Source organism: Equus przewalskii, chromosome 16 (genome assembly GCF_037783145.1).
Source record: "Equus przewalskii isolate Varuska chromosome 16, EquPr2, whole genome shotgun sequence".
NCBI classification, from domain to species: Eukaryota; Metazoa; Chordata; class Mammalia; order Perissodactyla; family Equidae; genus Equus; species Equus przewalskii.
The window spans coordinates 1,776,010-1,803,598 of record NC_091846.1 but is presented as its reverse complement, the minus strand read 5'-3'; the positions used below and the strand labels follow the sequence as shown (position 1 = coordinate 1,803,598).

Sequence of the window (27,589 nt, the reverse complement as noted above, 5' to 3'; positions counted from 1 at the left end):
TTTTTAAATTGGGCATTAGTGAAGCCGAAGATATTTTGCTTGTCTTCTTATTACAAGAGTTTATAAGTAAGTTTTATTTGGGTTTTAGGTGAGTTAAAGTGTATAGTGTGGATTACTATACTGTTTGCCATGTGAGATGTTTTTAATTATGTGTGGATGTTTCTTTCAACACATCTCAGAAATTGTACACAAGAGGATAAGCTGTCGAATCTCTGCCACAATCCTGGTCCTCCCTGAGTCTGAAACGTGGGGCTTCTCCCAGGGCAGGATCCTGGTGAAACAGCACAAAACCAAACCCTAGCCCAACATAAGCAGCACCTCTGCTTGCTCTGGTCAGTTCTGTAGCTGCCTGTGCCTTTATCTCTACAGCCAGTCTGGACTTTTACCACGAGCAGCTGATGTATGAACTCCTCAGTGTGAGGAATTTGATGAAGGAGGAGTGGTAGAGAAGTGTACTAAACCCTGCTTGCCAAAGGGCAGTATCGTTCATTTCAGTAGTAATCTAAATATTACTATGTCAAGAGAGTTACGCAGTTTTATCTAGGACACCATAAATTTGAAACTCAGAAGGATTTCTTAACGTCAGTTATTCCATACATATTGTGTAGTGGCAGGTGTGTGTCGTGCACTGTGTTAGGCCCCAGGGGCACGATAATGTACATAATAGCCCTGATGGACCCTCTTGGAGTTTACAGCCAGCTAACAAGTACATTTTCAAGACTAAATTGTCATAAAACAGACAAGGTCTTAGAATAGTTTAGATTGCCCAGCTGGAAAAAGAATGTTATGTTATTTGTGACTGTCTGAGAAAGGGTTTTCATTTGGTTGAACCTGTAGAGTTAAACTACTCAGTAAACTTTTTAAAGCATCATGTTCCTTCTTTCTTTGGCCCTGTGATGTTTATTTGTGATGCTCATATTGGACTTTAAGGTTGATGGCGGCAGTGCTGGCTGTAGAAAGAGATTTTTCCAGTTCAGTGAAATCAGCACAACCTGTGTGAGTTGTCAGCGCCTTCTGACTCTGGGGCAGATGCGCGTGGCCAGTGTGGCGGGCTGCTGCAGCACCTCCTGAGCAGTCCCACACCCCCTGAAAGGCTTCTCATCAACCTCCTGGTGTATAATTTCCTAATAAATATCAAGCATATATTTTTGTTCAAAAAGACTTCCTTCCTATCAGTTCGCTAGCAAAGGTTAAGCTTTGTTCATGCTTCAGTATTTAACTAATCCAAACTGTACAGCAGTGTGGATTGGCTTTTTGTGTTTGTTTAACCTGTTGTGTTACTACTTTCTTTGGCTGGTGTGTTTCAGCGTTGCAATTAGTTTCAGATGGATTATTTGACCTCTGAGAACAGCTGCTTCATCGCTGATCGTCCTCTGCGGTCTTCTGTGAGGGAACGAGTAGGAAGGGAAGCTGCCAGCCGCGTGAGCACCACTCCTTCCATCCAGGGAGTGGGCACCAGGGTCACAGACCTCATATTGCCCTGTTCTTGATTTTTAGAATAGTTTTCTTTTATCTTTTTTCCCCCCTAAGTTATTTAGCATTTTAATCCTACTTCCTTATTTCATTTTTAAATTATCTATACAAACTTAATGGGAGGACAAGAAAAAGGACATTTCAGAGAGTAAATGAAAAGAACATTCCAGCATAGACATGAAGGGGCACCAGTGAATTGGATCTCTGTCGGGGCCTGTAGACAGAGGTCAGGACTGATGTCACTCCCAGCCTTCCTGGTGCAGCCTTCCAAACCAGCCTGCTGCTGCCTCTCCTGTCTGTTTTAGATCTTGTCTACAGAAAATTGGACTCTTTCCATGGATTTTGGAATTATAGCAAACACTGATTTTTGCATTTATAAGGTGTAATTATGCCCTCAAGCACATTGCTCACGGTCTAAGAAAGGAGAATGTTAGACATCAAGCCAGGACAGCTGTTCGGGTCCAGTTGGGACTGACCGCGTGACTGTAGCTCTGGTGAGTAGCAGCGTGGCCCCTGAACGCAGCCCTGTATCCTGTCACTGCAGCTGGTCGGTTTAACTGGCCAGGGAGCAAGCAGTGAGGCCTTGTAAGGACGGAGGGACGTTCCCCACCGCTGGGGTGTGACCCCCTGAGCGGAGGGACTTTCGGCTGCTTGTCACTGCCGCGTCCCCTGGCCTAGAGCAGAGCCTCTCACTGTTTGGTTATTCAGTAACTGTTGTGAATGAATGAAATATGAGATCATAAAGTCACTGACTTGAAAAATGTCTCTATTCCTTAACTGGTTGCTTTGTAATAGAAACAAGTACTTTGAGCATCTCCTCTCCTTACCACTACCCTTCATCCATGGTATCTTTGTGACCAAGTAAATTGCTGATCAGCTTTAGTCTCCGTTTTTCCACCGTTGAAACGGGGCTTGGGGACGCCTGTTTCACAGGCCGGCTGTGGGGCTGAGGGAGCTGGTTTAGGTAGAGAGCCTGGAGCAGCGCCAGGCCCTTCCGCACTCTTCATTCCATTGTCCTCTCATCCTGCCCATTTCCTTTAAGTCTGCCAATAGCTTCTATTTATGGTCTGTCCAACAGCAGCATAAGTTTCCTTAGAGTATAATCTTAAACTGGTAGAAAATTTGACTAGAAAATTTCCTAGTGGAAGAGTTGAAGCTTTTGGCAAATGTTAATAAATGAAACATTCTATCATTTTTGGAACTTTGTTAACTCTACAATAGCCAGCTGGTGTTTTGCCCCCAGATTTTCCAGCGTTGAGCAAGAAGCACAACAGATTTTTGAAATTCCTCCACTAGGGCAAGGTCTCCTGGCAGTAGCATGTAATGCGAACACTGTTTTAGTTTTCCATCCCATGGAGTCACTCAGCCATGCCAGAGAGCCGTTTTCTCAGAGAAAAATGTTAATGGACCTGAGGAGTTGTGAAGTATATTTTCTGAATTTTAGTTTACTGGCTCTCTGCCGCTTGTGGGTACAGCGGCCAGTTTAAAAACATGTCTCCCTGTAGTCAGAAGCATTGCCTCCAGCCGGGTCATTTGCGGCCAAATGTCAGAGTTGGTATTTCGCAAATGTCTGAGACCCTTGGAGGGGTGGAGAGGATGCGTAGATTCTGACTTTCAACCAGAAGTTGACATGTATTCATTATCTTTAGAAGTCAGTTTCAGTCTTCGATAAGGTGGAGTGAAGGAAAAGAGATATTGCCAAATTGCAGCTAAAGAAGAAGCGGCAGGAAGTGAGAAGAGCCCTGGGTCCTGCGGGAAGATGATTACGTGGTTAATTGACGTGCGTTTCTGGAAAGTCGTCATGCTGCCACCACTGTGAGGCAGCCGCCGTGAACATGTTGGTATCTGCTGTGATTTGTACATTTTACAAAGATGGGGTCACATTGTATGTGCTGTTTGATTTGTTTGTTTTGGCTTTGTGTTGGAAACCTTTCCTGAGTATCCAGTGATGTGGGCCCATCGTTTACATTTGGGAGTGATTGGAAGGACTGTGGGGTGGGGCTTACTCATTGGGGCTTCATGGCAGGGTGATCAGGTGGAGAGCCAGACCCACAAATGTCCCATCTGGAGGCTTGTCTCCGGGGCACTTTGGCTTTTCCAGAGGAGAGCCTCAGGTCTATGAGGTGTGGGGCAGTGGGAGTGGCTCTTGGAGTCAAGGCAGGGCGGAGGGCCAAAGGGCAGAAGGCAGAGGGCCGCGGTCGATTCAGCGTGTCCTGGCTCACTTCATCCTGCTTTGTGCCTGTGCTTCCTATCTGCTCCTGGCCGTGCTGCAGTCTGATTCCACAGCTTCTGCTTCAGTCTCTCCAGGGGAGGGGGCCAGGCAGAGTGGGCACCTGAGGACGCAGGAGCTCTGCATCTAGACCTCCAGCAACACGCCCTCTTTTCCACCCCACGCCTCATCCTCTCCAGCCCTGTGGGCTCACAGCACGCACTTGGGTGTGTCATACTCTTATGGGGAGGCAGTGGCTGCCCGTCCATCAGGTTTCTGTGTTCTAAAAGGTCCTGAAATCCCTTCTTCACCACTGTGATTGTTAAACAAGAGCTATGATGAAAAAGTAGGTAGAGTAATGAGACAGTGATTTGGCGTGATCAGTGCACCAAGTATAAGTCAAAGTCCCATATATAGTTTTGTTACCCACTTTTTTTTTTTTGCTGAAGGAAGATTCACCCTGAGCTAACATCTGTTGCCAATCTTCCTCTTTTTTCAGTATATGGGCCGCCTCCAGAGCGTGGCCACTGACAGACAAGTGGTGTATGTCATTGCCCAGGAACCAAAGGGGAGCACGCCGAACTTAACCACTAGGCAACCAGGGCTGGCTTGATGTTACCCACTTTTTGTTTGTTTGTTTGTTTTTATGTAACAGTATACAGTCAGGCATCACTTAATGACAGGGATAGGTTGTGAGAAAAGCATCATTAGGTGATTTCGTGTTTGTGTGAGCTTATGTAAGTGCACTTTCACAAACCTAGACGGTATACCCTAGTACCCACCTAGGTTGTATGGTAGTAATCTTATGGGACCATCGTCATATATGCAGTCCATCGTTGACTAAAACATTGTCATGTGGCACATGACTATTCTAAGTATTTCCTCATGTCATTAAATTTTATTCTCTAACACATTTTTTTCCCAACACTGTTTTATTACACTGAATGATTGATTGATGTTATTTTGGGACACTCAGATTGTTTGTAATTTTTCACCCATGAGCAACCCCTGGTTGGATATACTTTTAATTAACTGTCTTGTTGCTAGATATGACTTGCTGAGCCAAATTGAGACCAGTTGTCCAACAGAATTTAAACCAGTTTGAAAGAGGGATTTCTGGTTAGTTGCATGACAGGAGATGGTGGGGAGACAGGAGCAGGTACAAGGGAAGAGTGGGTCGTTCTGTACTTTGAGAAGGTCTCCAGGGCACCGAGTCAGATGTGAAATGGTGCTTGTTCCTGCCTTCCCAGAGCTCGCTAGGTGGTGGGGAAACCACTGTGCCAGACACAGTGGATACAGGCATGAATAGGACTCAGTTTCTGGCCCAAAGGATAAGGAGGCAGGATTGTGAAGAGAGACCATAGGCCATGGGACAGACAGAACCTGGCCCTTGGTTCTACTGTTAAATGTTTTGTGCTGATTGATGATGATGTAATATTTCAAGCACTTATTAAAGTAGAGAGAATATAGAACATTTTTCCACATTTGTTCCAGAGACTTTTAGAAGAAACACTATTACACATGTGGTCGAGCTTCTCTGCTCTTTAGTCTCACGCTCCACCCCCCGACCCCACCCAGGCAACTGCCATCCCAAATTAATCTTCTCATTCCCCATCATATTTTATGATGCACACTATAACCAATCTACAGTACTGTTTTACAAGTTTTTTTTTTAAAAGTCTGTACAATATGGGGCTGGCCCGTGGCCGAGTGGTTAAGTTCGCGTGCTCTGCTGCAGGCGGCCCAGTATTTTGTTGGTTAGAATCCTGGGCGTGGACATGGCACTGCTCATCAAACCACGCTGAGGCAGTGTCCCACATGCCACAACTGGAAGGACCCACAACGAAGAATATGCAACTATGTACTGGGGGGCTTTGGGGAGAAAAAGGAAAAAAATAAAATCTTAAAAAAAAAAAAGTCTGTACAATATGATTTTGCAACTTGCTTTTTTCATTCTTTTTTTCCTAGATTTATCCATGTTGATAGATGAGGCTCTCATTCATCTCAGTTCTTGAATTGTATTGCATTGTGTAATTGCACACCACTTCTCTGTCCATCGTCCTGTCCGTGGACTTTAGATCGTGTCCAGTTGTTCAGTACAAACAGGAGCGCAGCGCATGCTCTTCTTTGTGTCTTCTGGTGAACATGCAGGGACTTTCTGTCTAGCGTCTGCCTGGAAGTGGGATTTCAGGGCTGTGGGAATTGAGCATCTGTAACTTTACTAGATATTGTCAGAGTGTTCTCCTGTGTGGTCATGCCCATCCACACTTCTCTCCTCAGCTTATCGGGGCAGGTCTCTGTCCTCGCCAATACTTGGCAATGTCAGACAGTTTAAATATTTGTCAGTCAAATGAGTGTGAAATGGTCCCTTGTTTTAAAAAATGCAGTTCTATAATTATTAATGATGTTGGACTTCATTGGCTGTTTGGGTTTTGAATTCTGACTTTACTGCTGACTGTATAAATTTGGGAAATGATTACTTACTCTGAGCCTTAGTCTCCTGATTTTGATGAAACCATGAATATGTACATTTTAGAGTTATTCTGAGAATTGGAGACCACATGCACAGTTCCCGGCTCTGTGTGTCTCTCAGTCTTGTGTCACAATACCAACAATACTCAGAAGGCTACCCTCCCAAGTTGAGGAGACCCCCCAAAAGGCTGTGGTCTGGAGCAGGAGGAGCCAGTAACAGAGGTCCCGTTGGAGCTGTGGGACCCTCCTGGGAACACAGCAGGAGTCCCAGGAGCACCCGTACGCGGTCGCTGTGCTGTGGAGGCACGGCCCGTCAGTGCAGCTGCACTGTTGTGCTAGCCTGTTGGCTGGGCTCCCCTCTGCTCCCCTTTATTCTCCACAGAGCGGCTGGAGGATCCTTTGAAAACAGAAGTCAGGTCTCGTGGTCAGAACCTCTCGTGGCTCCTGTCTCACTCAGGGTAAAAGCCACAGCCCTGGGCATGGCCTCTGTGCCAAGGTTTCACACTGTAGTTTCTTCCCCAGTGGTAGTCACCGGCAAGTATTAAACAAAGTGATTGGATTTTAAACCATTGTTGGGAATTGGAAACTGTTACAGAGATTCTGAGGCTTTGAGATGTGAATTAAAAGTTAAACCCCCAGTATGTATCTATTTCAAAGTTACGCTGTAACTTTTCATGAAAAATACATAAAACCTTAACTACATAGCCAGGGAATTTCAGTTTTCAGTACCATATTTCATAACTAAAATATTTATACATTTTGATAAGTTACTCTGTATTTAATAAATTATACTGTATCTTTCAAGGGGACTTTGTAAAAGTAGCAGATTACTGTCTTCCTTCTTAGATGAGCCTGTTACTTTCTAGATCGTCCCAATTGCTTTATAACATTTAAAAACATAGCCACACGGAAGAGAGCTCTGTGTGACCTGCATCCCCTTGATGCTTGTGGACTGACCCACCCCAACAGAGTGAGGCAGGGTACCTGGAGGCTACAGAACACACAGAAGACAAAAGCAGCTACTCACTTAAAAAGCAAAGAAAGCGAGCTTCAAGGTCTGTGACAACGGTGTGTTTTGGTGAGGTGAGCCCATGTGCTGTTTTCGGGTGAGTGAGCCTTAATGGCACAACTGTGCGGGCAGCATTTGTCTGATCTGGAGGGAAGAGCAGCTAGTCTTCCCACATATTCAGCCGACTTAATTGCAGGAGCCAGGACTGGCTTGTAGCCCAGAAATATGTGTTCTTCCAGAATCCCATCGAAGCTGTCTGTGCTTCAGCTTTGATGACTCTGGTTTATCTTTTGGCCATCTTGATGCTCAGTCATGGCACAGGGTAGTCCTTCATAAATTCAGTCTCATATAGTATGTAACTCATGTGGCAAACAGTTCTTATGGAGTGACCCTGCCATCCACTTGCCTTTTCAAGGATGTGTGCAGTGGGCGTTAGAGACAGGGCTGGGTAGTGCTGCCTTTGAGAGCCACATGCACATCTTGGGGCATGTTTTCTTCTCACTGATGACAGATTTCCCCGCCTCACTCACAGACCATGGCCCATTGCTTTTCTTGCTGTAATTTTTCTTCCTCAAGCATCATGGGCTGAGGCAGAAACTGAATTCTTTTCCTTTATGAACACATTTTTTCTGTGAAGGTAGAGTTCCCAACAAGAGTGTGAATTAAAATTCCAAATTAACTCCCTTCTTACTTCTGCTCCTTACGCTGAGTAACGCCTTCGAGGCACCAGAAGACAAGTGGCAGGTGGCCTTTGTCTTACCTTTTGTTTAGTGTCTTGATCTCTAGCCCTGTCAGAGGCAGCATTGGAGGTTCAGAGTTAAGTTCCTTCTGGACCCATGTCCTGATCTCTGAACCTGCCTTGAAAGGGAGAAAAAGCTGTACCTAAGCCTAGGGTCAGTGCAGCCCTGGCCAGCCTGAGCCCTGCCCAGCAAGGGGAGCCAAGAAGGCTGGCATTGGGTCTCAGCATCTATCCAGTTGAGACCACACTCTGTCAGAGTCAGGCTCTGTTCTTTCTAAATTGTCTCTGTACACAGTCTTTTCCTGTCTACCGGAAAGTTTGTTGAGCTGTCTTCTGAATTCTTCCCACCCCCCCACCCCCCGGCATCCTTCAGCTCGTTCTTTGAAAGTGCAAGTATTAGGTTTTCTTTTGTGTTGGGAAAACATGGACCTCTACCTACTCATGACCCTCTGGCTGATGGTTACCAGAATTTTCCCTAGAATTCTGTCTTCTGTGGGACCAACATTCCTTCCTGTGGATTGCACCATTCCTGTGCTATCTACCAAAGGCTTCTCACTCTCCCAAGCACTCAGAATGCTGGGGCTTATCTCTGTCCGTAGAAGTGATGGTCTGGATTTCCTTCGTTGTTTCCATGGGCAATAGAGATTGTTTTAGAGACTTTGTGGAAGTGAGGCACATGATGACTGCCCCGTGGTTTTGTGTGTTTGCTTATTTTTTTGGTGAATTGTACAAGCCAAATTTTAGAGTACCCGTTGTCCTCCTTAAAAACAAGAATGTCAGGGGCCGGCCCTGTGGCTGAGTGGTTAAGTTCACACACACCGCTTTGGTGGCCCAGAGTTTCGTTGGCTAGGATCATGGGCGCAGACATGGCACCACTCATCAGGCCATGCTAAGGTGACGTCCCACATGCCACAGTTAGAAGGACCTACAACTAGAGTATACAACTGTGTACTGGGGGGCTTTGGGGAGAAGAAGAAGAAAAAAAAAAAGGACTGGCAACAGATGTTAGCTCAGGTGCCAATCTTTAAAAAACAAAACAAAACAGGAGTGTGTGATGGGGGAGTGCTGTGGCTGGGCCAGAGCAGATCCTGCCCAGTGGAGCTGCTGTGCATCCCATGTTGGACTTTGGCTCTCACTCCTTGGACCAAGGTGCTACTGGATGGCCCCCTGCTGCCATTGGAGCCAAAGGGCTTCCAGCCACAACGCAGGGGTGCCTGCAGTGGGAGGCCGGGGCTAGACAGCCCACTGCAGTGCTGGTTTCCTAAGCCCAGACCATGGGCTAACTGTGCCCGTGCAAGTTCGTGCATAGATGTACGTGCTGATCGGACCCAATGATTCTCCTTTATAAGACACTGACACTGAACAGCATGGGTACTGTTAAAGATTGATTCTTCCATCCTTTCATGAAGCATTTTAAGGTGTTTTTGTATGTTATGCTCTATTTTCCTATTGCTTTTCATTATTGAAAAAAAAATAGGAGTGTATTTTTCTCAAAAAGAGATTGGATTTAAGTCATCATATAGCCATACCCAAGAGTTTAGTACTGCTTTAAGAACAAAAACATTTAAAGATACAATAATAATTTCGTGATCAAATATGAACTCAACAAATATTTAAGGGCCTGCAAGGTTGCAAGACCATGTAAAAAGGCTGTACTTGCTGCTGAATATGCAGCCAAATTATGATAAATAAATGCAAAGTAAGTGTTTTATTATTAGGGTCATTATAGGAAAACTAGAATAATCTAATGGATTATACTGGAATAAAAACATGTTTATTAAGATTCTCAAACTTCACCAGTCACACTAGCAATCGATATTGGGATGATGTTCTCATTTTCTGAAGAAATATTTTTTCTTGGGGTTTTGTTAAATCTCTGTTAATATTAATAATAATCTTATGTATCTGTAAGTTTAACTTTTCAGAAAACTTTCTGATCTTAACAGAAATTAAGTTTATTTGGGCAAAAGTTTAGGAGTTCAGACCACTTGAAGTTTAAGATAAAATAAACAGGTGGACATATTTTCTGAGTTATACACTGCAGAAAAAGAAGTAAGAGTCCGTTATCAGTTATCTATTGTTGTGTCACAGACCATCCCGGAATTTTTAGTGGCTGAAAAATAACAATAATTTATTATTTATTATGATCCTCTTGGGTGGCTGGACTCTGCTGGGTAGGTCTGCCGCTCCATGTGGGGTCTGCTTGGGTTCTGTGTGGCTCATTCGGCTGAGAGCTCAGCTGGTGCGCAACATCCAGGATGGCATCACTCAGGTCAGAACGGCAGCAGGGCAGGCTGGAACTCCTGAGGTGGCTGGGTCTCTCGGCTACCCAGGGACCCGAGGAGTGAAAAGAGGCCTCTTGAGGGCTAGGCTCAGAGCTGGCGGAGCGTCACTTCTGCGTCATCCCATGGACTGGAGCAAGTCCCAGTCCAGCCGAGATTAAAGGGCTGGGGAGACAGACGCCACCCCCCGATAGGAGCTGCAGCCCGTGCACACAGGGATGGAGTCATTGGTGCCACTCGCTTTTGGATACGTGAATAGAAATATAGGATTTAGGGCCCCTGAAGCTGCATGTGTGTGTGTGTGAACTGAATTTTGGTATATTAAGTTTCGATGGCATTTTTCATACTCCTGTTGACCTATTTCCATAGTAGCAAAAGTAAAATCTTTAAAATTTTAGCAAACATCCCACAGAATCATGGAATTTTAGAGTTGACAGGAACATTGGGGTTATTACCTTGTGAAACCTTGCCCTCTCATTGGACTCAACTGTGATCTGGAGAATTTTTGTCGTCTGCTCACAATTCCACAGCTAGATAATATAGGCAGTTTTATTATAACAGAATTTGACATATGCGTAAGTATTCTTTTTTTAATTAATTTTTTTACTGAGGTCATATTGATTTATAACATTATATAAATTTCAGGTGTACATCATTGTATTTCAGCTTCTGTGTAGACTGTCATGTTCACCACCAAAACTCTAGTTGCCATCTGTCACCGTACACGTGTCCCTTCACCCCTTTTACACTTGCCCCTCCCCCTTCCCCTCTGGTAACCACCAATCTGTTCTCTGTCTCTATATGTTTGTTTGTTGTTGTTTTTAATCTTCCACTTATGACTGAGATCATATGGTATTTGACTTTGTCCCTCTGACTTATTTCGCTTAGGTCCATCCATGTTATTGCAAATGGCAAGGTTTCATCTTTTTTTGACTTTTTTGACTTTTTCCCTCTGACTTATTTCACATAGTTCCATCCATGTTGTTGCAAATGGCAAGATTTCATCTTTTTTTATGGCTGAGTAGCATTCCATTGTCTATATATATATATATACCATATCTTTATCCATTCATCAGTTGATGGGCACTTGGGTTGATTCTGCATCTTGGCTATTGTGAATAAAGCTGCGGTGAACATAGGGGTGCATATATCTTCTCAAGTTAGTGTTTTTTTTGTGTTCTTTGCATAAATACCCAAAAGTAGAATAGCTAGATCATATGGTAGTTCTATTTTTAACTTTTTGAGAAATTTCCAAACTGTTTTCCATAGTGGCTGCACCAGTTTACATTCCCACCAGCAGTGGGAATCCTCCACATCCTGTCCAACACTTGTTATTTCTTGTCTTTTTTAGTAATCGCTGTTCTGGTGGGCGTGAGGTGATATCTCATTGTGGTTTTAATTTGTGTTTCTCTAATTAGCGATGTCGAACATCTTTTCATGTGCCTGTTGGCCGTCTGTGTATCTTCTTTGGAACAATGTCTGTTCATATCCTCTGCCCAGTTTTTGATTGGGCTGATGTTTTATTGTTGTTGAGTTGTATGAGTTCTTTATATATTTTGGAGATTGACCCTTTATCAGATAATATAATTTGCAAATATCTTCTCCCAATTATTAGGTTGTCTTTTCGTTTTATTGATGGTTTCCTTTGCCATGCAGAGGCTTTTTAGTTTGATGGAGTTCCGTTTGTTTATTTTTTCTTTTGTTCCCTTTCCTGAGGAGACATGATATTCAAAGAGGTACTGCTAAGGCTGATGTCAAGAGCATTCTGCCTATGTTTTCTAGGATTTTCTTGGTTTCAGGTCTTACATTCAAGTCTTTAATCCATTTTGAGTTGATTTTTGTGTATGGTGCAAGATAATGATCTACTTTCATTCTTTCGCTTGTGGCTGTCAAGTTTTCCCAACACCATTTATTTAAGAGACTTTCCTTTCTCCACTGTATGTTCTTGGCTCCCTTGTCAAAAATTAGCTGTCCATAAAAGTGTGGGTTTATTTCTGCGCTCTCAATTCTGTTCCATTGTTCTGTGTGTCTGTTTTTGTGCCAGTACCACGCTGTTTTGGTTACTATGCCTTTGTAGTATATTTTGAAGTCAAGAAGTGTGAAATCTGCAGCTTTGTTCTTTTTTCTTGGGGTTGCTTTGGCTATTCGGGGTCTTTTGTTGTTGCATATTTCTAAAGGATCTTTGTGAAGAATTTCATTGGGACTTTCATAGGGATTGCATTGAATCTATGGATTGCTTTAGAAAGTATGGACATTTTTACTAAGTTAATTCTTCTGGGGCTGGCCCCATGGCCCAGTGGTTAAGTTTGGTGCACTACACTTCGGCAGCCTGGGTCCAGTTCCTGGGCACAGACCTACACCACTTGTCAGCAGACATGCTGTGGCAGTGACCCACATACCACATAGAGGAAGACTGGCACAGATGTTAGCTCAGGGTGACTCTTCTTCAGCAAAAATAAATAAATAGATAGATAAATAGATAAATAAATAAATAATTCTTCCAATCCATGAGTATGGAATACTTTCCATTTCTTTGTGTCTTCTTAAGTTTCTTTCAACAGTGTTTTATAGTTTTCCTTGTACTGGTCTTTCACCTCCTTGATTATATTTATTCCTAGGTATTTTATTCTTTTTGTTGTGATTGTAAACAGGATTGTATTCTTGATTTCTCTTTCTGCTATTTGGTTGTTAGTGTATAGAAATGCAACTGATTTTTGTATGTTGATTTTGTACCCTGCAACTGTACTGTATTCATTTATTATTTCTAATACTTTTTTCGTGGGTTCTTTAGGGTTTTCTATATATAAAATTATGTCATCTGCAAATAGTGACAGTTTTACTTTTTCCTTTCCAATTTGGATTCCTTTTATTTCTTTTTCTTGTCTTATTGCACTGGCTAGGACTTGCAGTATGTTAAATAAGAGTGGCAAAAGTGTGTTTCCTTGTCTTGTGCCCATTCTTAGAGGGATAACTTTCAGTTTTTCTCCATTGAGTATGATGTTAGCTGTGGGTTTGTCATATATATAGTCTTTAGTATGTTGAGATGCATTCCTTCTCTACCCAATTTATTCAAAGTTTTAATCATAAATGGATGCTGTGTCTTGTCAAATGCTTTCTCTGTATCTATTGAGATGATCATGTAATTTTTTATTCTTCATTTTGTTAATGTGGTGTATCATGTTGATTGATCTGTGAATGTTGAACCATCCTTGCATCTCTGTAATAAATCCCATTTGATCATGGTATATGATCCTTTTAATATATTGTTATATTTGATTTGCTAATATTTTGTTGAAGATTTTTGCCTCTATGTTCATCAGTAATATTGGCCTTTAATTTTCTTTTTGTGTTTCCCTTGTCTGATTTTAGTATTAGGGTAATGTTGGCTTCATAGAATGAGTTAGGAAGCCTCCCCTCCTGTTCAGTTTTTGAGAAGAATTTGGGAAGGATGAGTATTTAATCTTCTTGGAATGTTTGATAGAATTCATGGGAAGCTGTCTGGTCCTGGACTTTTGTTTTTCGGGAGGTTTTTGCTTACTGTTTCAATCTCCTTACTGGTGATTGGTCAGTTTAAATCTCTGTTTTTTCTTGATTCAGTCTTGGAAGGTTGTATGGTTCTAAGACTTTGTCGATTTCTTCCATTTGTTGGCATACAGCTTTTCATAGCATTCTCTTATAATCCTTTGTATTTCTGTGCTATTTGTTGTAATTTCTCCTCTTTCATTTGTGATTTTGTTTATGAGTCTTCTCTCTTTTTTTCTTGGCAAGTCTAGCTAAAAGTTTGTCAATTTTGTTTATCTTTTCAAAGAACCAGCTCTTAGTTTCACTTATCTTTTCTGTTTTTTTCTTAGTCCCTATTTCATTTATTTTCTCTCTGATTTTTATTGTTTATTTCCTTCTACTGATTTTGGGTTTTAGTTGTTCTTTCTCTACTTCCTTTAGGTATAAAGTTATATTGCTTATTTGAGATTTTTCTTGTTTGTTGAGTCAGGCCTATATTTCTATAAACTTCCTGGTTAGTACTGCTTTTGCTGTATCCCATAGATTTTGATATGTCATATTTTCATTTTCATTTTCATTTGTCGCCAGGTATTTTTTGATTTCTTCATTGACTCAGTAGTTGTTCAGTAGCATTTTGTTTAATCTCCACGTATTTGTGACTTTTCCAGTTTTCTTTTTGTAGTTGACTTCTAGTTTCATATGGTTGTGGTCAGAAAAGATGCTCACTATTATTTCAGTCTTCTTAAATTTATTGAGACTTGTTTTGTGGCCCAATGTGTGATCTATCATGGAGAATGTTCCATGTGCATTCAAAGAGAATGTGTATTCTGCAGTTCTGAGATGTAATGTTCTATGTATATCTGGTCATCCATCTGGTCTAATGTGTCATTTAAGGCCAATGTTCCCTTATTGATCTTCTGTCTGGATGGTCTGTCTATCCATTGGTGTAAGTGGAGTGTTAAAGTCCCCTACTATGATTGTGTTACTGTCAATTTCTCCTTTAATGTGTGTTAATATTTGCTTTGTGTGTTTAGATGCTCCTGTATTGTCCTCGTAGATATTTACAGGTGTTATATTGTCTTGTTGGATTGTTCTCTTTATCATTATGTAATGCCTTTGTCTCTTGTTACAGTTTTTTTTTGGAATTTTTTATTTTTATTTTTTAATTTCAGTAACATTGGATTATAAGATAGCTTTCGGATGTACATCATAATATATTTTGAATTCTGTGTAGATTACATCATGTTCACCACCCAAAAACTAATTATAGTCCATATAGTCCCCTCACATGTGAGCCTAATCACCCCTTTTGCCCTACCCCCCTTCCCCCCATGGTAACCACCAATCCATTCTCTGTTGCTATGTGTTTGTTTGTCATTGTTTTTATCTTCTACTTATGAGTGAGATCATATGGTATTTGACTTTCACCCTCTGACTTATTTCACTCAGCATAATACCCTCAAGGTCCATCCATGTTGTCACAAATGGCCAGATTTCATCATTTCTTATGGCTGAGTAGTATTCCATTGTGTATAAATACCACATCTTCTTTATTCATTTGTCCCTTGATGGGCACCTAGGTTGCTTCCAAGTCTTGGCTATTGTGAATAATGCTGCAATGAACATAGGGGTGCAGGCATCTTTATACCTTTGCATTATCAAGTTCTTTGGATAAATACCCAGCAGTGGGATAGCTGGATCATATGGTAGATCTATTCTTAATTTTCTGAGGATACTCCATATCCTCAGATATGCTATCTTGCTTTCCATAGTGGCTGCACCAGTTTGCACTTGCACTAGCAGTGTACAAGGGTTCCCATCCCTCCACATCCTCCCCAACATTTGTTGTTTCCTGTCTTGTTAATTATAGCCATTCTGACTGGAGTCATTGTAGTTTTGATTTGCATTTCCCTGATAGCTAATGATGTTGAGCATCTTTTCATATGCCTGTTGGCCAACCGTATATCTTCTTGGGAGAAATCTCTGTTCAGATCTTTTGCCCATTTTTTAATTGGGTTGTTGGTTTTTTTGTCGTTGAGCTGTGTGAGTTCTTTGTATATTTTGGATATTAACCCCTTATCTGATGTATGGTTTACAAATATCTTCTCCCAATTGTTAGGTTGTCTTTTCGTTTTGTCGATGGTTTCCTTTGCTGTGCAGAAGCTTTTTAGTTTGATGTAGTCCCATTTGTTCATTTTTTCTTTTGTTTCCCTTGCCCAGTCAGACATGGTACTTGAGAATATGCTGCTAAGACCAATGTCAAAGAGGGTACTGCCTGTGTTTTCTTCTAGAAGTTTCATGGTTTTGGGTCATACACCCAAGTCTTTAATCCATTTTGAGTTGATTTTTATGCGTGGTGTAAAGGAATGGTCTACTTTCATTCTTTTGCATGTGGCTGTCCAGTTTCCCCAACACCATTAATTGAAGAGACTCTCCTTTCTCCATCATATGCTCTTGGCTCCCTTGTTGAATATTAGCTGTCCATAAATGTGTGGGTTTATTTCTGGGCTCTCGATTCTGTTCCATTGATCTGCATGTCTGTTTTTGTGCCAGCACCATGCTGTTTTGGTTACTGTGGCTTTGTAGTATATTTTGAGATCTGGGAATGTGATACCTCCAGCTTTGTTCTTTTTCCTCAGGGATCCTTTGGCTATTTGGGGTCTTTTGTTGTTCCATATAAATTTTAGGATTCTTTGTTCTATTTCTGTGAAAAATGTTGTTGGAACTTTGATAGGGATTGCGTTGAATCTGTAGATTGTTTTAGGAAGTATGGACATTTTAACAATGTTAATTCTTCCAATCCAAGAGCACAGAATATCTTTCCATTTCTTTGTGTCTTCTTCGATTTCTTTCAACAATGTTTTATAGTTTTCAGTGTACAGATCTTTCACCTCTTTGGTTAAGTTTATTCCTAGGTATTTTATTCTTCTTATTGCAATTTTAAATGGGATTGTATTCTTAATTTCTCTTTCTGCTACTTCGTTGTTAGTGTATAGAAACACAACTGAGTTTTGTACATTGATTTTGTATCCTGTGACTTGACTGTATTCCTTTATTGTTTCTAAAAGTTTTTTAGTGGATTCTTTAGGGTTCCAGATATAAAATCATGTCGTCTGCAAAGAGTGACAGTTTCACTTCTTCTTTTCCAATGTGGATCCCTTTTATTTCTTTTTCTTACCTGATTGCTCTGGCTAGGCCTTCCAATACTATGTTAAATAAGAGTAGTGACAGTGGGCATCCTTGTCTGGTTCCTGTTCTTAAAGGGATCGCTTTTAGTTTCTCTCCATTGAGAATGATATTTGCTGTGGGTTTGTCATATATGGCCTTTATTATGTTGAGGTATTTTCCTTCTATACCCATTTTATTTAGAGTTTTTGTCTTAAATGGGTGCTGTATCTTGTCAAATGCTTTCTCTGCATCTATTGAGATGATCCTGTGATTTTTATTCTTCATTTTGTTAATGTGGTGTATCATGTTGATACATTTGCAGATGTTGAACCATCCCTGCATCCCTGGAATGAAACCCACTTGATCATGTTGTATGATCTTTTTAATGTATTGTTGTGTGCAATTTGCTAGTATTTTGTTGAGGATTTCTGCATCGATGTTCATCAGTGATATTGGCCTGTAATTTTCTTTTTTTGTGTTGTCCTTGTCTGGTTTTGGTATCAGGATAATGTTGGCCTCATAGAATGAGTTAGGAAGCCTCCCCTCCTCTTCAATTTTTTGGAAGAGTTTGAGAAGGATAGGTATTAAGTCTTCTTTGAATGTTTGGTAGAATTCACCAGGGAAGCCATCTGGTCCTGGACTTTTATTTTTTGGGAGGTTTTTGATTGCTGTTTCGATCTCCTTATGGTGATTGGTCTATTCAAATTTTCTACTTGTTCTTGGTCCAGTTTTGGAAGGTTGTATGTTTCTAAGAATTTATCCATTTCTTCTAGATTATCCAATTTGTTGGCGTATAGCTTTTCATAGTATTCTCTTATTATCTTTTGTATTTCTGATGTGTCTGTTGTAATATCTCCTCTTTCAGTTCTGATTTTATTTATTTGAGCCTTCTCTCTTTTTTTCTTGGTGAATCTAGTTAAGGGTTTCTCAATTTTGTTTATCTTTTCAAAGAACCAGCTCTTGGTTTCATTAATTTTTTCTTTTAGTCTCTATTTCATTTATTTCTGCTCTGATTTTTATTATTTCCTTCCTTCTGCTGATTTTGGGCTTTGTTTGTTGTTCTTTTTCCAGTACCTTTAGATGCGGTGTTAGATTCTCTATTTGGGACTTTTCTTCTTTGTTGAGGTAGGCCTGAATTGCTATAAACTTCCCTTAGAACTGCTTTTGCTGCATTCCACAGATTTTGGCATGTTGTATTTTCATTTTCATTTGTCTCCAGGAATTTTTTGATTTCTCCTTTGATTTCTTCATTGACCCAGTCGTTGTTCAGTAGCATTTTGTTTAATCACCACATTTTTGTGGCTTTTCTGGTTTTCTTCCTGTAGTTGATTTCTAGTTCATACCTTTGGGGTCAGAAAAGATGCGTGGTATTATTTCAACCTTCTTAAATTTATTGAGACTTGTTTTGTGTCCTAATATGTGATCAATCCTGGAGAATGTTCCATGTGCATTTGAAAAGAATGTGTATTCTGTGGTTTTTTTGGAAGGAATGTTCTGTATATATCTACTAAGTCCATCTGGTCTAATGTGTCCTTTAAGGCCAGTGTTTCCTTATTGATCTTCTGTTTGGATGATCTATCCATTGGTGTAAGTGGAGTGTTAAAGTCGCCTACTATTATTGTGTTACTGTCTATTTCTCCTTTTTTGTCTGTTAATAATTGCTTTATACATTTAGGTGCTCCTATGTTGGGTGCACAGATATTTACAAGTGTTATATTTTCTTCTTGGATTGTTCCTTTTATCATTATGTAGTTTCCTTCTTTGTCTTTTGTTAGAGTTTTTGGTTGAAAGTCTATTTTGTCTGATATAAGTATTGCTATCCCCGCTTTCTTTTCTTTGCCATTTGCATGGAATATCTTTTTCCATCCTTTCACTTTCAGTTTGTGAGTGTCTTTAGGTCTCAAGTGTGTCTCTTGTATGTAGCATACACACGGGTCTTGTTTTTTTATCGAATCAGCCACCCTGTGGCATTTGATTGGAGCATTTAGTCCATTGACTTTTAAAGTAGCTATTGATAAATATGTATTTATTGCCATTTTGTTAGGTTTTTTTCCTGAGTGTTTTAGTAGTTCTTCTCTGTTCCTGTCTTTTTTCTCTTGCTCTCTTCCCTTGTGGTTTGTTGGCTATCTTTAGTAATATGTTTGATTTCTTTTGTCTGACTTTTTTGCTCACTTATTATATGTTTCTGATTTGTGATTACCGTGAGGATCATATTTAATATTCTATGTATATAACAGTCTATATCAAGTTGATAGACTCTTTAGCTTGACCTATTTCTAAAAGCTCTACTTTTTCACCCCTCCCCTCCCACATTTTATGTTTTTCAAATCATATATCGTCTCCTGTTTAGTGTGTGTCCATCCATTACCCTCTTATCATTGAAATAGGTGATTTTAGTACATTTGTCTTTTAACCTTCATGTCATATTCACAGGTAGTTAATCTGCAAGCTTTACTACATTTTTACCTTTACAAGTGATTTTATTGCCTGGAGTTTTTTTGGTGGTGTTTTTTTTTGATAATAATTTTTTTTTTAATCTGTATTTGTGGTCCTTGCTTTCCCACTTAAAGAAGTCCTTCAACATTTCTGGTAGAACTGGTTTCTTGGTAATAAACTCCTTTAATTTTTGCTTGTCTGGGAAGCTCTTTATCTCTCCTTCCTATCTGAATGACAACCTTGATGGATAGAGTACTCTTGGCTGTAGGTTTTTTCCTTTTAGCACTTTAAATATGTCGTGCCACTCTCTTCTTGCCTGTAGGGTCTCGTCTGAGAAGTCCGCTGATAGCCTGATGGGCTTCCCTTTATACGTCACTTGTGGCCTTTCTCTTGCTGCTTTTAGGATTCTCTCTTTATCTTTAATTTTGGACATCTTAATTATGTCTTGGTGTGGGCCTCTTTGGGCTTATCTTGTTTGGAGCTCTCTGTGCTTCCTGAATTTGGATGTCTGTTTCCTTCCTCAGATTATGAAAATTTTCATCTATTATTTCTTCAAATAAATTTTCTGCCCCTTTGTCTCTCTCTTCTCCTTCTGGGATACCTATAATCCGAATGTTAGCACACTTGATATTGTGCCAGAGTTCCCTTAGACTGTTCTCATTCTGTCTAATGCTTTTTTTCTGTTCTGCTTGAGTGATTTCCTCTAGTCTTTCATCTAGCTCGCTGATCTGTTCTTCTGCATCCTCTGCTCTGCTATTGAGTCCCTCTAGTGAATTTCTCATTTCCAGTGTTGTATTCTTCATTTCTGATTCTTTTTAATATCTTCCAGTTCTTTGCTGATGTGCTCACTGTGTTCATCCAGTCATCTCCCAATATCTGTGAGCATCCTCATGATATTTTGTTTGAACTCTTTGTTGAGTAGGTCACTTGTTTCTGTTTCATTTAGTCCTTTTTCTGGGGTTTTGTCTTGTTCCCTTGCTTGGAAAGTATTCCTTTGTCTCCTCATTATGCCTCTTTCTCTGTGCTTATTTCTATGTATTAGGTGAGTTGGCTATATCTCCTGATCTTGGAGAAGTGGCCTTATGTATGAGATGCCTTTAGAGGCCCAGCAGTGTGCTTCCCTCTTGTCACTAGTCCAGAAGATCCAGGAGTGACCCCTTTGTGGGCTGCATGTGTCCTTCTGTTGTGGCAGGTTGCTCCCACTGCAGGAACCCAGGGAGTCTAGTCTTTCCTTCCCTGGCCAGCTGTTTGTAAATCCAGTTTGGGGAACCTCAGCACTGTTGGCTGCAAAGTCTATCAGCACACTCCTATTGCAGTTTTCCTCTTAATTTTGTTGGTACCCAGTGTAGCTAGTTGCTAGGCTCAGGGGCTTACTGTTGCTATAGGCCTCAGGCCTACAGGGCTGTTGTCAGTTCTCTTAGGAGTGCAGCTGAGTGGGGCTGGTCCTAGGGAGCACTCAATTGTTTCAGGCTTTGGAAGGTGGGGCTGATCCTTTTTATGGCTATTTGTGAAGCACAGGTCTCTGATAAACCTCAACCCCCACAGGACCACACACACTGTCAACACAGTCCTGGTCTCTGCAAACTTCTCAACCCCTGGAGTGTACCCCAATGCCACACTGCAGAGGCCCCCACCTCTCCACCAGTGCCCCCCACAGTTCACCTGGTCCTCACACAGGCCCTGCCCCATAGAGGCAGACACCCTTGCCTGCCTGTAGAGGATCAAGGCACCCCGTCAATGCAAGCTGAAAAGTAGCCTGAGGGCTTGCTGTTAGGTGGGGCTGGTCCCTAGGGTGGGTTGCCTGCCCTGGCTGGACTGGATTAAATCTGAGCTCTAGTGGGCGTGGCAGACCCCTTGGCTAACAGGCCAAGGGATGGACCTCAATGGCACCTACCAGGGTCTGTATCAGCTTGCCTGGACCAGTTCAGAATGGCCCCCACTAATGTCTCAGTCTCAGGAGAGGTTGCTTCTCTCACCAAGATGCCCCCAGAGCCCACCAGGTGAGTCTCGTTTCACCAGAGGACTGTCAGCCTTCTCTCTGGTGATTTTAGGTTGCTGCAATAAGTGAGTTTGTGCGTGGGCCCTTTTAGACCTGGGTCTTTTCGGCTTTTGGCGATAGCTTTTCTGGGGGTATCCTCGCTGCAGTTAATAGCCAGCAAAGCCAGACAGTAAGACCCCCGTCTCAGTTGGGCTGAGTCTGAAGGATGCTTATAGCAGTATCAGCCTTGCTCTGGACCTCACTCCTCCAGCGAGGGCTGCGTACCTTAGGGTGGCTCGCGCCTGGCCAGCTGAGAAGCTCTGCTGCTCCCAAAGATGGCTTTTTTTCCTCTCCAGCAGGAATTTCTGCCTCTTCCGCCTTAGTCAGGACTGCCCCTTGTTGTAGGGGTTCTTTTCATCCAGTTTTCAGTTTTCTATCCAGGGTAATTTTTCCAAAAATAGTTGTAAGCTGGTTGTGTTCATGGGAGGAGATGAGTTCAGTCTGCTTATGCCGCCATCTTGATGAGATCTCCAGTTTTTGTTTTAAAGTCTAGTTTGTCTATATAAGTATTGCTACCCCAACTTTCTTTTCATTGCTATTTGCATGGAGTATCTTTTCCCATCCCTTCACTTTGTGTCTTTCAGTCTGAAGTGTCTCTTATATGCAGCATATATATGGATCTTTTTTTTTTTTATCCAATCAGCCACCCTATGTCTTTCAATGAGAGCATTTAGTCCATTTTCATTTAAAGTAACTATTGATAAGTATGTACTTATTGCCATTTTCTTACTTTTTTTCTGTATGGTTTTGTAGTTCTTCTCTCTTCTTCTCTTGCTCTCTTTCCTTGTGATTTGATGACATTCTTTAGTGTTACGTTTGAGTTCCTTTCTCTTTTTTGTGTGTGTATTTATTATGGGTTTTTGGTTTGTGGTTACCACATGGTTCATAAATAATAACCTATGTAAATAGCAATCTATATTAAGTTGATGGTTTCTTAAGTTTGACCTTTTACTAAAAGCCCTACGCTTTTATACCCCCAACACACATTTTATGTTTTTGATACCAACTTTTACCTCTTCTATTTTTGTGTATCCCTTAACCTCTTATCATAGATATAGATGATTTTAGTACTTTTGTCTTTCGACCTTCTTATTAGCTCCATAGGTGGTCGATTCACTACCTTTATTGTATATTTGCCTTTACCAGTGATATTTTTTTCTTTGATAATTTTCTTATTCCTATTCGTGGCCTTTTCTCTTTCACTTAAGTCCCTTTAGCATTTCTTGTAAGATTGCTTTCTTGGTTGATAAACTCCTTTCGTTTTTGCTTCTCTGGGAAACTCTTTCTCTCTCCTTCCATTCTGAACGATAACCTTGCTGGGTAGAGTATTCTTGTTTGCAGGTGTTTTTCTTTCAGCACTTTGAACATATTGTACCGCTCCCTTCTAGCCTCTATGGTTTCTGCTGAGAAGTCAGTTGATAGCCTCATGGGGTTTCCTTAGTATGTAACTTGTTGCTTTTCTCTTGCAGTTTTTCGGATTCTCTCTTTATCTTTAATTTTTGACACTTTAATTGTAATATGTCTTGGTGTGGGCCTCTTTGGGTTCATCTTGTTTGATGCTCTCTGTGCCTCCTGTACCTGGATGTCTGTTTCCTTCCCCAGGTTACAGAAGTTTTCAGCTATTATTTCTTCAGATAAGTTGTCTGCCCCTTTGTCTCTCTCTTCTCCTTCTGCAGATGTTATATAATGCAGATGTTGGTATGCTTGATGTTGTCCCAGAGATCCCTTAGACTGTCCTCATTCTTTTTAATTCTTTTTTCTGTTCATTTTGGGTGATTTCCTCTGCTCTTTCATCCAGATCACTGATCTGTCCTTCTGTGTCATCTGCTCTGCTGTTGATTCCCTCTAGTGAATTTTTCATTTCCATCATTGCATTCTTCTGCTTTGATTGGTTCTTTTTTATAGTTTCCAATTCTTTGTTGAAGTTCTCACTGTCTTCACCCATTGTTCTCCCAATATCAGTGAGCATCCTTATGACTATTAGTTTGTATTCTTTATCAGGTAGATTGTTTCTCTCTCTTTCATTCAGTTCTTTCTCTGAGGATTTGTCCTTTTCTTTTATTTAGAACATATTCCTTTGTCTCCTCATTTTGCCTACTTCTCTGTGTTTATTTCTATGTATTAGGTATATCAAGTACATCTCCTGACTTTGGAAATGTGGCTTTTATGTAGGAGATGCCTTATGGGGCCCCGGAGCATGCTCCCTTCTCATCACCCATGCCCAGTGCTCCAAGGGTGTCCCCTATGTGGGCTGTGTGTGTCCTTCTGTTGTGGTGGGGTTGCTATTGCTGTGGGTATGCACGTAAGCTGGGCTGGCCCTCAGGCTGGCTGGTCATTAGGCCCAGCTGCATGCAGCTGCTATGGGCACGTTATTGGGCAGGGCAAGCCCCCACCATAGCTGGCTACGAAGTCTACTAGAACACAGCTACTGCAGTTTTGCTGGTAAGCAAGTCAGCCCCCAGTGTGACTGGTTATTAGTCCCAGGGGCACAGAACTACTGCAGGCCAGGCCCCCAGTGTGGCTGGTTGCTGGGTCCAGGGGCACAGAACTGCTGCAGGCCAGGCCCCCAGTGTGGCTGGCTGCACAGCCCTGCAGCACTCAGTTGCCTCAGATGCGTTAGTGGGTGGAGCAGGCTTCAGATGAAGCTAGCTCACTTTTGGGGGGTAGGCGTCTGGCAAAAACTGGCTATGCGCAGTCCTGCAGTATACAGCTGCCTGAGGAGCACTGAGGGGTAGAGTAGGCCTCAGGCACCACAGTGCACAACCCGTTCAGGTGTTGGTAGGCAAGGCAGATCCCTGTGTGACTGTTTGTGAGGCCAAATGGTACAAGTCTGCTGCGGGCTTGCTGGTGGTGAGGCCAGTCCCTAGGGTGGGCTGCCTGCCCTGGCTGGGCTCAGTTGCCTTGGGTGCTCTGGTGGATGGGGCAGGCCCCACACCAACAGGCTAGAGGAAGGATTCAAATGGTGCCTTCCACCATCTGTGTCAGCACGTCTGATCTAGGTCACAATAATGGCTGCCGCCAGGGTCTCGGTCCCTGGGGGTAGGCCCAACCACCTCATGCCTCTCTGTGATGCACTTCAAGTTTAGTAGGTGAATCTCTTTTACTAATGGACTATGCCTTTCTCTATCTGGTGTGTTTGTGCTGGTTTCCTTTTCGAGTGAGTCTGTGCATGGGCCGTTTAAGAGCAGGGTTTCCTTTCCCTGAAGTTCTGTAGTTTCCCTGGGCTACACCCCGTTGGTTTTCAAAGCCAGGTATTATGGGATCTTGTCTCTTGTGTTCGATCTAAGGGCTGAGGTGCCTTATGTGGAGCTCAAATTCCCTGCTTCTCCGGGAAAAGTTCCGTATCGTTGAGATCACCCCTGACCGGGAAGCACTGTGGCTGGGGCATGGCTTTTTCCTCAGCAGGGCTGCATCTCTGCCTCTTCCACTCCTGTCTGTGTTGTCCCTTGCTGTGGAGGGTCTTTTTATGCAGCTTCCAGATCTCTCTCAGAGGATGTTGTTACACAGGTAGTTGTAGGTTTGTTGTATCTGTGGGAGGAGGTGAGCTCAGGATCCTCCTATGCCACCGTCTTCCAAACCTATCAGAGAACCACCATTACTGCCTAAGTGTTCTTATTGCCTTACCCTCTTTAGAGAGGAAATCATTGTATATTTCAACATAAAACAAACGACAGTTTTTTTCTCATGTTCTCATCAAGCCCTTGTTCATAGACATAATTAATTTGTATGTAGTTACGATACTAAGAGCCATAAAACTTTGTACATGCGCATTTTTTCATGTGGTTTACACTACTGACAGTTGCAGGTTTTGTTCACTGCTGCATATTCAGTGTCAAGAACAGTAGTAGATGCTCAGTAAATATTTATGGAGTAAACGAATTGTGGTCATAGAAAGTATTTGATACCTAACAAATATTTACCTCAAAGGAGTTTTATAGTTTATATTGCCACCAAAAATATGATGATCAAAAATATGACTTATAATTACTTATTTTATAAATGTATACTTGGTGCTAACAGTAGTTATAAAATGCTGTTTTATTAGTGTTGCTTTGGTCATTAGCAAGGTTGAAAATTTTTCATGTTTGTTTAATTTTATGCCAAATTTCTTTTTCATTCTCTACTGACAAGTTACTTAAAAATTTTTTTTGCCCTCAAAAGTGCTAACCTGTTCCCCTACCCACTGTCACTTGCTATATAAATACTTTAAGGTATAGGTGCTGTGGCTTCATCCAGCAAGCCTTTAAGAGGCCACCACCAGGGGTTGAAGTTTCTATTAGTTGCACTAATGTGAAGTGGTGATTCATTTCTTTTTCATGCACACACATCTAAAAATCAAAAGTTCCTTCCGTTTTTTTCTTCACCTTATTTTTCCAGCCATCATTAGAGCACACACACAAAAAGAAGCGTTTAAGAACCCATGCAGAACTCTTTTCACTCTCTTTGGGAAACACGTAGAATGCAAAGAATGGTGGGTGGCTGGGTCAGCTGGGCTGGCTTATGATTCACGTACATTCTGCCCAAGGCCTGTGTTTCTGAGTGAGGCTCGACCACTGTGACAGGATGCACTGAAACACTGTGTTCCACCCTGTTCCTAAAAGAACTCTGGGAAGCATTTTGTTCAGGGAATGCAGCGCAGCAGCAAACCCTGTGAAAGCCTGTGGGCTCTGGAGTGGTACCTCCTGCTGCCCCAGGAGCGCCGTCCAGCTTCACTCTCCTCCCAGGCGCCTTTCCACGCGGGTCTGGAGCTCTCTGTGAGCGCCCCTCAGGATTACTGTGCTCCTTGGTTCTTTGTTTTCCTTCTCTGTTCTCTTCAAGGAATTTAGTCTTTTGGATCAGATTTCTTTTCAAGGTGAAGAACAGGAATACTGCCCAATTTAAAGTTGGCCATGCTGTCCTCTTTTCCCTTGTCAGGCAGAGAAGGTGCCCATTTATTTCGGGGATGGGGCTTGTCTGAGGCACTCAGAAGCTACTGAAGCTGTGACTCTCCCAGGTCAGCAGGGCCAGCTTAGCCTCCTCAGCCAGCGATGGCCAGAGACTCTTTTCCTCCAATTTAACTTTGAACCTAAATTGATAGTGTATATGAGAAAGACGAAGAGACCAGCAGACGCAGACAGACAAGAGGCCCATGTAGACCTAATGAGGGCAAAGTGCTACATTTCCAGTTTTCAGCCAAAACTCATTGTTGGAATGTTAAAATGTTGAGATAATGGCTTTACTTACATTTGAAAAATGCTTCCTTACCATAAGGAAGGGGGTAGGGAGAGGATCTTGCTAGGAAATTCCTTCCTTCCTGCATAATAACTTTTCACTGCATTTAAATTACTGTGGGTCCTGTGTTGATGCCCATAAAATAGTCAGCTGTGAATCATTGACGGCAGGAGCATGCCTAGGTCTGCCACAGCTCTTCCCCCAGGACCTGGGGGCGATGGAGACTGTGCACCCCAGTGAGGGCGACCCAGTCAGGAGAGCGAAGGTGGGTGGGGCGACACCTGGCTAGTCCTCAGCTGGGGCAGCTGCAGTTTCTGGATGTTGTAGGAGCCACGGAAGAGCAAAGCTGGTCGCCAGTCCTTCCCTGTGCTGGTCGGTGGGCTTCCTGCTCTATGCCAGCTGCAGGCTGGAGGGGCAGCGCTTTCAGGAACCTGTGATGGCCAGAGAGCTGGTGGCTCCTCAAGGCTGCTGGGCAGGAGGCTCACCGAGGGCTGGAGCTGGACGGGGTGAAGGGGTGCTTGGTGGTGACGCAGCTGTGACAGGCCTCAGCTCTGTAGCTGGGGTGCGGACCAGCCCGAGATTCTGTCAGGGCAGGGGTAGGGCAGTTCGGCTACGTGCCCACACCTCACCCAATTGGCCATATTGTTAAACTACCCCATTGCAGTCCTTTTCATATCAGAGAAGATATGGGCAAATCCCACAGTTTCCAGAATTTATTGTGGCTAGAACCAGTTTTAAGTTATCAACAATTTGTTGATAAAATGTAAGAGGAGAAATCTATTGGGAGAGTTACCTAAGGTGAATGTTCCTGCTTTCAAAGCATCCAGAATCTTTTACCACTCTAATCTAGGTAAGCTGACAAAAAATGCTTCTCGATTGGATGTGGGATGTGAAGGAAATCTCAAAGTCAGGATGCTTCCAAGGTTGATAGAATGGAGTCATCGTTTACTGAGATGGGAAGACTGGAAGAAGTGGGTGGAGTGAAGTTAGGAGTTTGGGTTTGCACATGTTGAGTCTTATTACCATTGCAATAGGTGGCATAAAGTAGTCA

At 42.2% G+C, this 27,589-nt stretch overlaps 1 protein-coding gene across 10 annotated transcripts in view; it reads left to right on the top strand.

Annotated features, from left to right (window-relative positions):
- Positions 1 to 27,589, top strand: part of LATS2 (large tumor suppressor kinase 2) — a 97,429-nt gene that overhangs the window by 50,860 nt on the left and 18,980 nt on the right. Inside the window, exons 1-2 of one of the 10 annotated variants that reach the window (XM_070577855.1) lie at positions 297 to 1,967; positions 3,123 to 3,310. The exons of 8 other annotated variants lie outside the window; for them this stretch is intronic. The gene's annotated coding sequence lies outside the window, so the exon portion shown is untranslated. Of the gene's footprint in view, positions 1 to 296; positions 1,968 to 3,122; positions 3,311 to 27,589 lie in introns of those variants that run through there. One more of the 10 variants, XM_070577852.1, reaches the window with a different exon arrangement.